At 43.4% G+C, this 15,449-nt stretch overlaps 1 protein-coding gene and 1 non-coding gene across 3 annotated transcripts in view; one reads left to right on the top strand and one right to left on the bottom strand.

Annotated features, from left to right (window-relative positions):
• The window catches only part of RNF216 (ring finger protein 216), a 116,261-nt gene that overhangs the window by 28,807 nt on the left and 72,005 nt on the right, over positions 1 to 15,449 (bottom strand). The gene's annotated exons all lie outside the window — the stretch shown is intronic.
• On the top strand, positions 5,065 to 5,168 carry LOC127058679 (U6 spliceosomal RNA). The gene has a single exon (XR_007776428.1). It is a non-coding gene; the product is annotated as a U6 spliceosomal RNA (small nuclear RNA).

Here is a 15,449-nt window from a genome sequence, read left to right as displayed (position 1 = left end):
TTTCTTTACTGTCTCTGTTTTCTTATATGCACCACTTCGGGCTGAATTTTACAGCCAGCCTGAATTATTTATTTGTATTACAATAGCACCGACATGTCCAAACCAAGATTGCCTAATCTGTGCGGCCCAATGTACACCCACACGAAAAGGCAACCCCTGCCCCAAACAGCTTACACTTTAAAAGGATAAGGGCAAAAAGTGTGAAGATAAACAGAGGCACAGAGGTAATGTGACTTGCCCAGTGTCACATCAGGAACAGAACCCAGTTTGCCGACTCCCAGGCCAGGGGACAATGCTGCCTACTTACTGTTCTGTTCATCCTTGAGCCTAACTTGGGAAAGTTAATTTTGCGTTTTGTTTCCAATTCAGTGAGTTTATTTTTGTTTGGTGTTTATTTTACTTAGTTTTCTGCATTCCTTTAACTCATCCCTTCACCTGCTATTTTAGCAGTTTAGGTTCTCTGTGTTAACAGCTCTGAGCTTTCAGTGTAACAGTCAGCTTGTCTAGATTAACCAATAAACACACTGTCCTCTAAAAGGCCATTGCATTACTGAACAGTTCCAGAATGACTATGGATAAATGGGACATTAAATACAGATTACTTGGTTGCATCTGCCCAAGCTTGCCAGGTAGGGTGGGACAATTCACTAAAACATTGAGCAGGGAGAAGAGAAAGGAGGACGTGCTGGAGGACCATTCAATCACATAATTTAATCTTTTCACTGTACATCTATTGAAAGTAGTGGCTCCTGTTTCCTGCAGGCTGACAGGAAGCTGCTGTGATTAGCACAAACATGTTGGGGCTCAGGGTGATCCTGTTTCCAGGAGCAGAGAAGTAGTTACACAGCTTTCCTATTTGGGGCCAGAGGTACGGATAGCATGTTAGCATTCAGCAGAGAGATCAAAACAGACAATCCCCTGCCAGTTATTCCAAGACGCTGCATACGCAAAAGTCTAATTGCAGCCCTCTAAATGGCTTGACACTTGTACCAGAATGAACACTAAGGGTATGTCTTCACCAGCAACGTTGTTAAGTGTCGGAGTGCAGCTTTACAGCGCTGAAACTTGCAGCACTGGGGGGGGGGTGTTTTTTCACACCCCTGAGCGAGAAAGTTGCAGCGCTGCAAAGTGGCAGTGTAGACAAGGCCTTAAGCTATAAAGCATGTTTAGAATGCATTTAAACAAAACAGCAGTGATAAAATTAGCCTGCTTATCCCTTCCCCCAGCCCACACAAAAAGCTCTTCAATCTACAGAAGATCTGGCAAAGCTAAAAATTCAGCACTTCTACCAATCAGCCTCCTCACCCCTGCTTGGCTAGCCAGTGCTGTACACACTGTCATTATCTGATCAACACTGACTGTTATAGATTCAGGCCAGATAAATCCTGCAGGGAGTGAAATGTAAGACAACAAAGATAGAGATGGCTGCCTCACTGCCCACAGCATTCCTGCATGCTTGCTCCTTCTCATTGCATAAGAATTTACACAAGGTCATTTACTGATCAAGCAAAATGCAGAAGAAATCAACTGCAGGCTCCATCACTGGTCTGTCATCATCACCCTCCCACTCTCAGTGGCAGCTGTTAAGGGGGCCCCTGTAACTTGCTGTAGCATGTATGCTGGTTAATTAAAGTGCTGTGCTGCGGTTATTCAATGACATCTTAATGCTGCTGCTCTAGGAGTCCGCAACGTTTCCCAAAATATGTGAATGACAGCTTGGGATACCGTAGCAGCTACTCCCGTGTGGACACCCTACATCTGAGAGGGTTCAATTATCTGCTGTAAACAGAGTACAGAATAGTGATTGGATTTTGAGAGTTTCATTTACAGGCAGTGAGGGTCACAGCGCTCTCAGAGTAGCATTTTAAGGCTGGTCTACTCAAAGCTGAGCTAATTCGTTGAACTAAGGGTACGATTTTTAAAGCAGTTAATTGAGAAGGGCACATCTCACTAGTTTTAAACTGATTAAAAATGTCCAAAGTTGCACTGCATTAGCTAAAAATCAGTATACAATAATTAAATGGGGTGTAACCGCTGTACAGTGACACGCCCACAACACTCAGCATTTACGACTGTTTCTAGGGTCTCTCACGTAGAGCTGGAACAGTGAAGTTAAAGAAACTGAACTAAAATCCAGTTTAGCTAGAGAAACGTATATCTGAGCAGCAGAGATGTACAAGGATATGTACTTATCTGTGCACTGTGTGGAAACTTGGCAATAGCATTCTGGGCATCCAGACTTGCCAATACGGAAACAGCCTCTTCTTAGGGTGGATTGCTACATCCACTATTTAGTCCAGAAGAGGATTAACACTATTGATTCGGTTGTGTAACACTGGTAGCAGGTACCAACTCCAAATGCCCTGTATACCTGCAATATGGCGGAATGCACATAACACGCTACATACACAAAAGAGACAGTGTTCAAATATAATTAACAGTTGGAAGGTATTAAAATGAAGCCTATTTTCTTCCCTCCCCTGATAATCTGCTTTGTATGCGCCTCCTGAAAGTTTAATCTGTTTCTCAGTTAATGCTGCCCCCTAGAGACCCAGAACTGTAATAGCAGCTGCTTATCTTTTTAAAAAGAACGCTTGACTGGCAGTACTTGTTGCCATGTGACAAAACAGAATCTAGGTGCTAAAAGGATCAAACATTTTGTCAACAGCTGTGTAGCCTAGGAAGAGGAAAGCCTCCACTCTTATTACCATAGCTAGGTTCCTTTAGGAGGGTAGGTGTTGACAGGAATCCTGAATCAGCTTGGGTTGGCTTCCAAGATTGTGCTAAACAAGATTATTACCTATGCAAGTTTATGTTGTGCAAACAATTGAACATTAAAACAGGGGTGAAGAAAGGTTTGTTTAATTTAATATTGTAAATTAGAGCTAGTCAAAATTTGTTTGCATGTTTGATGAAAAATTGATTTTTAAACAAAAACTTTTAGCGAAGAGCTGTTTTTTCAAAGTTGCTTGTTCATCAAAACTGAAAGCGTTGACATTTTATCCCCCTTCCCCCAACTCAACGGACTCAATGATGTCTGGGGTGCCCTGGCATCACTTTCAGTTTTCTTTGGCTAATCTAACTTTTCCAAAAATCAAAGTCGTTTTGAAAAGTTAAAGTGGTAAGAGGAAACAAAACTAACCTGACAGCTCGATCTTTTCAAATGCTGGATAAGTTACAGCAGAAAAGAAAGAAAACAATTTAAGAGTGCCACTCCGGACATTGTTAGTTTTACTGCACTCAATGGCAAAGAGGAGAAGAGAAAGGGGGGGGGGGGACTGTTCTCTTAACACCTTGCAAAATGAATAGCTTCAAATTCTTTTGTGAAATGTCCTCTCTGTTTTTCAACAAGTCCTATATTTAATGTTTGTAAAAAGGCTTGTATGGCCTTCTTCCCATATAAGAAAGTTAACTCAACAATCTCATCAAGAAATCAGAAAAGTGACATTTAACCTTCCTCCCTGCAAAAGCAACTGATAAAGTGTACTCCACACTTGGTCTGCGGACCACTATTAGAAAGTTATTGGATCCCCCTCAGCTAGGCACTCATAATTTGAGCTGCTGTAGAAAGAAGTCTAGTGAATTCCCATGGCCAGGTTTGGTTTTAGAGGTGAGCTACCAACTTACTGGTAGCCTGCTGAGTAGTCTGCAATAAATCAATTGTATTCTTTCAATCAGAAATTCCAGAAATGGGTTTCAGAGAAAACAATGTTTTTCCAGAGGTCTGATTCAGAAAGGCTAGGCTAATGGTCATTTGATTGCAGCAGTCAGACCTATGCAACAAGAATGTCGGCAGTTCTATTCAAGAAAACACTGCCAGGCAACAGTACTGAGGTACTGTTAGCCAAGTCTGGAAACTGCATTAGCTCTATCAGAGTAGCCCATCAATCTACTGTATACTTACTGTACTGGGGAAGTGGACCGTCCATATTTAGAATCTAAGACAGAGAAACTTGTAGAAATGAACACTGCTTTAACCTGGCTGCTTGCCAGCCTGAAAGATTTCACCATTTGAAATGTTTTGTGATTTATTTAAAAACGTATTTCAATGCAATTTCTGAACTGAGTTTGATAGGTGAAGACATGAGAAATGGGAATCTAAGGCTGCAGACACTGAGATGTGAGCACTAAATGGGATTAGAACTATTTGCCTCAGACGCAGCGATCTTCATCCCATCAGAATCTTGTCCTTTCCCCCTAACTAGATGAAGAGCTGAGTAACAAACTTTTCCGTAGGGATCAGCTTTTCTCTCCAAAGTAACGCCATCTAATTCTACAGTCGGCCCTATTCCTTTGAGCTGATAAGCACTGGAGAAAAAAAAAAGTGACATCCAATTTGCTCAGCAAGCAGTTCCGCTTATACATAGTGAGAAAGGCCCCTTTCTCTGTGAGCTTTTCAAAAGGCCTCCACGCACCAACCTGCTTCAACCTGCACTCTAGGGCAGTCAGAAACTGTGCCACTCGGTTAGATTTATATAGGCAGGTTAAATATAGTCTGTGACTTCATGCTGACGATAACATTTAAATTAGCATACGTGGAGTCATTTAGCTTTTTGCTGGGGCAGGAAGTTGTATCAAGTTTAGTCATTTGCCACCAGAGTGTCACATGCAGTTGACCACAGTTTTTAGATTTGCTAAGTTGATATAAGATAATGGGTAGAGTCTTCCCAGCCATAGTAAATAATTAAATACAAGCAGGCTAGTTCAAAGCACTCACTGCCTGGCCCTCCCACAGCTACTCCAAATGCATAGGACTGATTACTTTATTCCATTTAACAGAGTGAGCCTCTCAGTGGTATCCATTTAAATCCTAAATGCAATGTTTTACGAAGGCAGATGCCACTTCCAATAGCTTGAGCGCTAGATCATCTCCTGCTCCAGACGTACGAAGTAACAGTAGGCATGACATTGGGGGAAAAATACAGTGAAATCAATAGAGCTCACCGTTATTAGACCTTTACTAGATCACACTAAAGTAGTTTGAGACCTTGAGACCACCCTGAAGTAGCTTCCAAAAGGTACTAAGTACAATTCTGTTTCACTTTTATTTGAAGGGCAACTCTAGCAACTTCAGCAGCACATATACTAAAATTGGAATGATACAGAGATGATTAGCATGGCCCCTGCACAAGGATGACAGGTAAATTCATGAAGCATTCCAACTCTAGCAAGCAACGGGCATCCGTCCCTTAAGTGGTCACACCCAGACTGCACTGTGGTACAGAATATTGGAAAACAAAAATGATTCAGCCTCACAACAAAGGTTCCACTAAAAGGCTCTAACATACACTGAAAGTTACATTAACAGGACAACAGCTATTTAAAGTCAATTCTGTGTGTGCGCCGCCATTTTTTCCCTACAGGCAATACCTCTAGTTACTCTAATTGAAAGGGATCGGTGGAGTTCATTTCTGTTCTTTCCCTCCAGCCCCCAAGTTGGTTTAATTTGCACTTCTTGACCACATTTTGCATAGTTATTTTTCACTCTTTCCCCTCTCTAGTCAGTTCTCCTGCTTGCACGAGTCTTTCGCACAGTAACAGGGAAGAGAATCATATACACAGGAACGCTCAGGTTCATGTAATACACCCAGGAAACATGAACTCGTTTCTTGAAACGAGACTGGAGTTTCAGGTTGGCATCCCCTTTCAAACGTTCTCTGTAAAGTGACAACTTTGATGGTAACTGATTTGGTGATCTGTGGTTGACAAAAGGGTCAGAGCTGAAAATCAGAAGCCCTGGCTACAGTAAAAGTTTAGTATCAGAGGGTAGCCGTGTTAGTCTGGATCTGTAAAAGCAGCAAAGAATCCTGTGGCACCTTATAGACTAACAGACGTTTTGGAGCATGAGCTTTCGTGGGTGAATACCCACTTCCTCAGATGCATGTTATGGAAATATCCAGGGGCAGGTATATATATGTGTGCTAGCAAGCAAGCTAGAGATAACGAGGTCAGTTCAATCAGGGAGGATGAGGCCCTGTTCCAGCAGTTGAGGTGTGAAAACCAAGAGAGGAGAAACTGGTTCTGTAATTGGCAAGCCATTCACAGTCTTTGTTCAATCCTGAGCTGATGGTGTCAAATTTGCAGATGAACTGAAGCTCAGCAGTTTCTCTTTGAAGTCTGGTCCTGAAGTTTTTTTGCTGCAGAATGGCCACCTTAAGGTCTGCTATAGTGTGGCCAGGGAGGTTGAAGTGCTCTCCTACAGGTTTTTGTATATTGCCATTCCTAATGTCTGATTTGTGTCCATTTATCCTTTCCCGTAGAGACTGTCCAGTTTGGCCGATGTACATAGCAGAGGGGCATTGCTGGCATATGATGGCGTATATTATATTGGTGGATGTGCAGGTGAATGAACCAGTGATGGTGTGGCTGATCTGGTTAGGTCCTGTGATGGTGTCGCTGGTGTAGATATGTGGGCAGAGTTGGCATCGAGGTTTGTTGCATGGATTGGTTCCTGAGCTAGAGTTTATTATGGTGTGGTGTGCAGTTACTGGTGAGAATATGTTTCAGGTTGGCAGGTTGTCTGTGGGCAAGGATTGGCCTGCCACCCAAGGCCTGTGAAAGTGTGGGATCATTGTCCAGGATGGGTTGTAGATCCTTGATGATGCGTTGGAGGGGTTTTAGCTGGGGCCTGTATGTGATGGCCAGTGGAGTCCTGTTGGTTTCTCTCTTGGGTTTGTCTTGCAGTAGGAGGCTTCTGGGTACACGTCTGGCTCTGTTGATCTGTTTCCTTATTTCCTCGTGTGGGTATTGTAGTTTTGAGAATGCTTGGTGGAGATTTTGTAGGTGTTGGTCTCTGTCTGAGGGGTCAGAGCAGATGCGGTTGTACCTCAGTGCTTGGCTGTAGACAATGGATCGTGTGATGTGCCCGGGATGGAAGCTGGAGGCATGAAGGTAGGCATAGCGGTCGGTGGGTTTTCGATATAGGGTGGTGTTAATGTGACCATCACTTATTTGCACCGTGGTGTCAAGAAAGTGGGCCTCCCGTGTAGATTGATCCAGGCTCAGGTTGATGGTGGGGTGGCCATGAAGATATTGGCATATTGTGGGGCCATGCGGGTGCCCATAGCAGTGCCACTGATCTGGAGATATGCCATATGCCAATATGCCCCACAATATGCCAATATCTTCATGGCCGACCTGGAACAACGCTTCCTCAGCTCTCGTCCACTCACACCCCTTCTCTATCTACGCTACATTGATGACATCTTCATCATCTGGACCCATGGGAAGGAGACTCTGGAAAAATTCCACCATGATTTCAACAGCTTCCACCCCACCATCAACCTGAGCCTGGATCAATCTACACGGGAGGCCCACTTTCTTGACACCACGGTGCAAATAAGTGATGGTCACATTAACACCACCCTATATCGAAAACCCACCGACCGCTATGCCTACCTTCATGCCTCCAGCTTCCATCCCGGGCACATCACACGATCCATTGTCTACAGCCAAGCACTGAGGTACAACCGCATCTGCTCTGACCCCTCAGACAGAGACCAACACCTACAAAATCTCCACCAAGCATTCTCAAAACTACAATACCCACACGAGGAAATAAGGAAACAGATCAACAGAGCCAGACGTGTACCCAGAAGCCTCCTACTGCAAGACAAACCCAAGAGAGAAACCAACAGGACTCCACTGGCCATCACATACAGCCCCCAGCTAAAACCCCTCCAACGCATCATCAAGGATCTACAACCCATCCTGGACAATGATCCCACACTTTCACAGGCCTTGGGTGGCAGGCCAATCCTTGCCCACAGACAACCTGCCAACCTGAAACATATTCTCACCAGTAACTGCACACCACACCATAATAACTCTAGCTCAGGAACCAATCCATGCAACAAACCTCGATGCCAACTCTGCCCACATATCTACACCAGCGACACCATCACAGGACCTAACCAGATCAGCCACACCATCACTGGTTCATTCACCTGCACATCCACCAATATAATATACGCCATCATATGCCAGCAATGCCCCTCTGCTATGTACATCGGCCAAACTGGACAGTCTCTACGGGAAAGGATAAATGGACACAAATCAGACATTAGGAATGGCAATATACAAAAACCTGTAGGAGAGCACTTCAACCTCCCTGGCCACACTATAGCAGACCTTAAGGTGGCCATCCTGCAGCAAAAAAACTTCAGGACCAGACTTCAAAGAGAAACTGCTGAGCTTCAGTTCATCTGCAAATTTGACACCATCAGCTCAGGATTGAACAAAGACTGTGAATGGCTTGCCAATTACAGAACCAGTTTCTCCTCTCTTGGTTTTCACACCTCAACTGCTGGAACAGGGCCTCATCCTCCCTGATTGAACTGACCTCGTTATCTCTAGCTTGCTTGCTAGCACACATATATATACCTGCCCCTGGATATTTCCATTACATGCATCTGAGGAAGTGGGTATTCACCCACGAAAGCTCATGCTCCAAAACGTCTGTTAGTCTATAAGGTGCCACAGGATTCTTTGCTGCTTTTACAGTAAAAGTTTAGACACAGGCCAGGGCTGCAGTACAAACTTTTGTCAGCATAGCAGCGACGAAGTGCGATCCCTGGCAGCTTTGCAAGCAAAAGCCCCCAGGCTTGATGCAGTTGTACCAGCAAAACTATGCTTTATCTAGTGTTGTCTATTTCATTTGGGACAGGCACCGCATGGCTGTCATAAGCTATATTGGTAAAAGAGCTGCTTTGCCATTATATATGGTAAACTTCACCATATATAATGGAGAAAGGAAAAGACCACGTGTATTTCACACTTCATCCCATCCTCTGATTAGTGCAGTCTCAGCATTAATATGGGAGGAGAGGCTTATCTCAACATAAGTTAGACAGGAAGAGAAATCTGCAATGCCTTTTACAGTATTGTGACATCCACAGAAAAATAGTTTCCTTTCTGTTGCAACACATTCACTGCTAGCCACAGGGCACAGTGCAACTAACCAGAGTTTTCTTTGAGAACCACTTAATTACAGATAGATAACACAAGATGTGTGTTTGGTTAATTATTGATGGATTTGCAAATGAAGTATTTATGGCAGATTTATAAAACTCTTAGCAGCCCTGTGAACCACCAACCTCAGCCGTGCAAATTTCACCGTAACATGAAGTTGAGTAATCTGTAACTCATTTACTAACAGGGAAGAACAATAAGACATATCTCTGTAAATCTAAAACTAAATGTCCTGCAGTAGGTGCCTGGGGAGACATTCCTGGGTGGAAACAGTGCTGCACTAGAAAGATTCAAGGAAATCAAAACCATCAAGAAATGGAGTATTACGAAGAGGAGGTTAGTCCCAAGGTTTTAATATAAGCACACGCACACAGAATCTCTCCTCAGCGAACAGAGTGCTATCCATTGTGCTAACGCATGAAGAGGTTTAGAAGAGACCATGCAGCATTCTATCCTTTCATCAGTGGAGAGAAGACTGTCTCTACAGACACGTAGGCAGTGCAAAGTATATGTGGGGAGTAAAGATGCAGGCACTCATTCCATCTGTAAGCTCTAACAACCCTTTCTTATTCTAACATTGCAGCTTTGAGAGATGTTGTAGGTCTTTGGAATTGGAGGGTGCAGACTTAGAGCACAGATAGCTATTTTGGTGGGGAAAAAAAGGAAATCGTTAAAAAAAGAGTGGCTTCCAGAACGAGAGGGCAGGTGGAGATTTCAGGATTCCAGTCAGACTATTTGGCAAAATAAGAAGTAGGAGATGGGAGAGTGCATTTAGTAACCTACATGACATATTAGACCCTTCAGGTGTACACACACAATCATTCTGATTGAACGAGCAATACCAAGTGAACACATACTGGTATTTTCCAGCCAGCAATGTAGAGGATGTAAATCCCTATAGATTTAAAAGCTTTGAAGCAGTATAAAAATCACCCCGAGCTCTGAGGCAAAATACACAAATGTAGGAATCTCCAGCCCCACTTTAACACAAATTCCTCAGCTCGCTAAGCAGGGTGGTGCATACTTTTAGGGTCTGTTTTCATCGCAGTTAACCCAGGCTCTCTCTCAGGTGTTGTGCCCCAACCTTCCTCCCATTCACAAACAAAAACCTCTCACCCAAGTTTGATGGTGCCTACAACCTGGGCTAACTGGCCTGCTGGGGGTATAACTAAAGTGTGAGTGAGATTTACACTCAGGCCACGTCCAGACTAGGAATTAAAATCGATTTTAGATACGCAACTTCAGCTACGGGAATAACGTAGCTGAAGTCGAATTTCTAAAATCGAGGTACTCACCAGTCTGGACGGCGCTGCATCGATGTCCGCGGCTCTCCGTGTCGATTCCGGAACTCCGTTCGGGTTGATGGAGTTCCGGAATCGATGTAAGCGCGCTCGGGGATCGATACATCGCGTCCAGACTAGACGCGATATATCGATCCCCGAGCAATCGATTTTAACCCGCCGATGCCGCGGGTTAGTCTGGACGAGGGCTCAGGCAGGTAACCTGCCCTATTAGCAGCGAGGACCCAGGCTAGGCAGGCAGTTGAGTGTCAGTAATTCGACATTGCCTTCCCACAATTCCTCCAGTGCGCACAGGAAGACAAACTCTCCCAGAAATCACCATGAAAGAATCAGAGTAGCTCAGCTTACTGCAGACGTCCTAGTGACACAGACACATGCAGGAATACACCACCAGTGAGGACTTTGCAGTGTTGACACACTGTGGAGTTAGGTTAACCGGTCAAAGTCAACTCTGCGGTGAAGGTGCAGAGGCTAAACACTAGTGAGTCATGTTAGCATGACAATATCCTGCCTAATAAGGGTTCTTCTATAGATCTTGCCTTAGAGGGGTTAAATCAGTTTTAATTAACACCTCCAATGGTTTCAGAGCATGTCTGTGTGCGGAAACTCATTCTGGAATAGAACGGTCCTACTGTGATTTGCCACAAGTCAGTCAAGAGTAAAAAGAGAAACGAAAAGACCACGTGTATTTCACACTTCATCTCATCCTCTGATTAGTGCAGTCTCAGCATTAATATGGGGGGAGAGGCTTATCTCAGCATAAGTTAGACAGGAAGAGAAATCTGCAATGCCTTTTACAGTATTGTGACATCCACAGAAAAATAGTTTCCTTTTTGTTGCAACACATTCCACTGCTTAAAAAACAAAAAAAAAAACCTTCCCTCATCCCCTTTGCTGAGCAGTACCCCAAAGCGTTTTCATTATGCTCACTGCTAGATCGTTTATATTGTTACTGGCGTAAGGATTGCTTCCTGAGTTAGTGTTCTTCCGCCTTTCATTAAAAACTCCCAAATAAACCAGAACACCTAGACTCCAGAAAACGTGTTTGAGAAGGTAGCAGTAATTTCTAAGTAGCAGTAGTAATTTCTGCTGTTGCTCAACCACAGTGCACACAGGGGGAACAAACCAGAACATTTTAAAATTAGACCACTTATTTTAAGGTAGTACACTTCAGAGTTAAGAGCTCTGGTTCATGCAGCAGAAGGGATCTGAAGACCTTGTCTTCTCAGGGAACGGGGAAAATAGCCAGCATCTTCCAAAGATTGGCCAGAGAGAGAGAGAGAGAGACAGAGAATGACATGGAGATTTGTATTATTGCAAAGACTGGTGCTTGTTTTGATATCATTGCAAAACGAGAACTGCTTTACTCATTTGCCACCAGTATCAGGGAGTTTACTACAACTAGAAGTCATGTTAGGATTTACTCATTCTTCCTGTGTCAAACATTTACCAGCCCCAAATTCCTCTTGCAACAGCAGGGACGGACACAGATGCACACACAGCCCCAACTTCAATTCACATTTTCTGCCTTCTCCTAGCACTGGGCTAAGCATCCAAGCACAACAGTCAATTTACACTTTACCACTTAAAAGTGGTCTCTGGCTTGCAAAGAGCTCCAATTTCCAGCCTGCAGGGACATCCTAGCCTGGTAAAGCTTATTTTAGATAACAGCACCTTACCGCCAGGTCTAATTAGATACCTATTTAGAGTATAAGCCCCGTGAGGCAGGGACTGTTTTCACAGTAACCAGCACAATGGAGCCCCAGATACCATCATACCAATAATTTTAATAATCTTTTCTGAGAGAGAAATATAGTGGCTTATACACAAAGACGTAAAACGACTGCTGGGGGAATAAAGTTGTCCTGCAGCTATTCTAGTCCAAGGCCTCTTGATCAGAGACTGCCACTCGTGCCAAGTTGTGCATTATTTATTGTGGTGTAGGAAAGTATACACTAGAAACTTATGTAGCAGCGAAACTTTTGTTCAAATCCTCACTATACCGCTCCAGTGTGATGCTTCAGCCAGCCCTACCCAGTGCTTTTCTTTGAAAAACCCTTTACGTTTGTCTACTGTTTGACATGTTACAATTCAAACTCAGGCACAGGACCTCAACAAATTGTGATGTTTCTCGAAGACTTTTTTTTTTTTTTTTAAATGCACTTCAAGCAGCACGTGCTTTAATAGTTTTCAGCTTGCAGGTAAGGGAGGAGTCAAGGTAGGGCTGCCCTCAAAATACCAACAGGCAGGTTTTAGTATCTCAGTTGACATCCCGTGTGTGGTCTACTCTGCAGGATTAGTCAGGAAGCAAGTCCAGACGTGGTAGGTGTTTACATTCAGGAAGACAGGAAGGCTGGCCCTAGGATATCGTAACTGGGGGAAGCAAGGCAGCAAAAATGCATGAATGGCTTTGACAGCCAAGTAGATAAATGCAACAAGCCTATTGGAGTGCTATTTTGACAACCCAAACCTCCTCAACGCCATAGGAATAGCTTGCCTCATTGGGCTGGTCTACATTGGGGGAGGTGGGGAAATAGATCTAAGATATGCAACTTCAGCTACGTGAATAGCATAGCTGAAGTCGAAGCATCTTAGATCGATTTACCTCTTGTCTTCACAGCGCTGAATCGACGTCTGCGGCTCCCCCTGTCGACTCCGCTACCGCCGTTTATGCTGGTGGAGTTCCGGAGTCAACAGGAGCGTGTTCGGGGATCAATATATCGCATCTAGATGAGACGTGATATATCGATCCCCGAGAAATTGATCGTTACCCGCCAATATGGCGGGTAGTCTAGACGTACCCTTAGTTTACAGACTGTGTGCACCTTTGCCAATTCCAGTAAGTTTTCTAGATGTCTTTATAACAAAGGTACCACTCAACTACAAAGATTTTTGGGGAATAGCAAAACAGAATGTAGCATGATAGACTCTCATTAAATCAACCGCTAAAGGATGTGTTATTGCTATTGTGAACTATTTTCAAAATGCTTCCCCAACACTACTACTGACAGCTCTTCAGACATTCAACAGTCAAAAATGAGGAAATAAAGGTGTTAAAATGGTCTTTTTATTACTAAGCAAGGCTGAGAAATTTTAACAAAAAACTCAGATAGTAATTGTCTGAAGGAATTAAGCCTATAGTGTGTAAAATATATTGAATTTACATGAATTTAAACACTATTTTCATGCTGAATGTTCTGTTTCATTTGTTCAGGTGACAGAAGCATGAAAAGTTCAGCTAGTTTGACTTTACTGTAAGAACAAATGGTGCTGCAATTGGCCTTTGAGAGAAAGAGTGGATGGGAGCCCATAATGCTTCATTACATTTTGCCTCCTTACTTTCCCCCCCAATGAGGGGGGAACAGTGACCTATTTTGTGTTTAGGTCAGTAGTTGTATGAGGCAGGGACAGCTCATGAACCACACGGAGAGCACCACAGCAAGTGACATGCCAAACTGATTAATTTTGCATTTCATCAAGATTTAGAAGGGCTGAAACAGAACTGTAACTCGACAACTGCCAACAGGTTTCACGGTGAGACAATAAAGGCAGCACTTACTCCTTAAACATCTAGTGACTTAAGCCGCTTGCCAAACCTACAACCAGCACTGAATTAATGAAATCCCATCTGAAGCAAGTAACAGCAGCTACAGGGTTTTTTGGGGGGAGGGGGGGGGTAGGAAGAGACAAATCACATCAAAGCTTCTCCGAAATACAGATTTACCCTCTGCTTTAATTAACACCACCTGCTGCTAGTTACCTACGTGAGCATCACCTGTTTGGTAGTCCTTGAGTGAAACCAGCGCCAGCTCAGAAACAAGTATCCCTGTATCTGTATATAAAAGGGCTCATAGGGATTGATGAAGGATAGCTATTCTGGATGAGATATCAGCTTTTTGTGGATGCACCTGACCCTGTGTAACTAGTCAAATGAATTTTTAAGGAGGGGGTGGTGTCTTCATGTGTTTTTATAAATTCAGTAGTGCTGGAGCGATGACTCGTTCCAGTTTAAGTTTTCTTTTCACCCTTGGAAACTATGGATGGTCAAAGCTGCTAATGGCTATTATAAGAAATAGGCTTAAAAAACAACCAACCCCCAAACCTAACAATAATCAGCACCTTTAGGGAGATGTTGCAATTCTGCTTTTTTAAACTGGAATTTACTATGTTGCAAATTACCTCCCCACCCCTTCCAGCCTTCTGTGTGAACAACCTCTTCCACCAACTGAGCAAGTCTCAGTTCCACTTCCAACCTGTGCTTTGAGTGTAAAGGGAAATCAACACTGCTTGCCATAAAAGGAAAAGAAGCCATCTGCTGCATTTCTATGGAGGGGAGGCAAGTGGTGTCAAGAACAAGGAACTTCAGTGACTTCCTTAAAATGCAGGAAGCATCACAGACCAGTCACCACCCTCACTGGGACACTGTCCAACTTTATTACAGGAGGCAGATGTGCTACAGTGAAGATGTCTGCCTGCAGAATAATACAGATGTCTTAAAAAAAAAAGACAGCAGGAAACTGGTGGTCAAAAGCAGACAGTGTTTTTACACAGTTACCTTCTTTCTGGGCAGCTGCACTTGCTGTACGTAGCGTCCGAACATTTCAATAGCACGGATTTGAACCAGAGCCCTCCAGCTTCATAAGCAGCAGCAGCTCTGCTAGGTGAGCTACATACAGAAGCTCCTTCTACTGCTGCTAACTGGGCAGGTTTTTTTAAAAATCTGAAAAAAATATGTAAATACTCCCCCCTCAGTCACCTCCTCCATACTCTATGTATGGACACATTTATGTTTACTTAATCTTCAGATTCCTTCTTTGTATACTCAGGGTGGTGACACTTTTAAAAGAATTGTTAGAAGGGGCTTAAAAGCACATAGCTTAAACCAGGTGTGTCCATGTGACTGCATAATATTAAAACTAAATGAATTAAAACAGTGTACTGGTCACCATTAGTGCAGTTTAATCTTTGTATTTTACTCACTTTCAATGGTGAAAACTGCCTAGTCCATTTCACTTTGTTTAGCGTTATATTCGTTTTATGGATCATACAGTAGAGCAAGGATGCAATGCTTGGATGGCAAATACTGCTGGGGAACGTTAAAATATTTCAGAAGTAAAAGTCATATTGATCTTCAGGTTTTGTAAAACCAAGATTTTACAAAACCTAAACATATTGGGT

Source organism: Gopherus flavomarginatus, chromosome 9, assembly GCF_025201925.1.
Source record: "Gopherus flavomarginatus isolate rGopFla2 chromosome 9, rGopFla2.mat.asm, whole genome shotgun sequence".
In the NCBI taxonomy this organism is placed as follows: Eukaryota; Metazoa; Chordata; order Testudines; family Testudinidae; genus Gopherus; species Gopherus flavomarginatus.
Note: the sequence above shows the minus strand (reverse complement) of the source record. Positions and strands in the feature narration are given on the sequence as shown.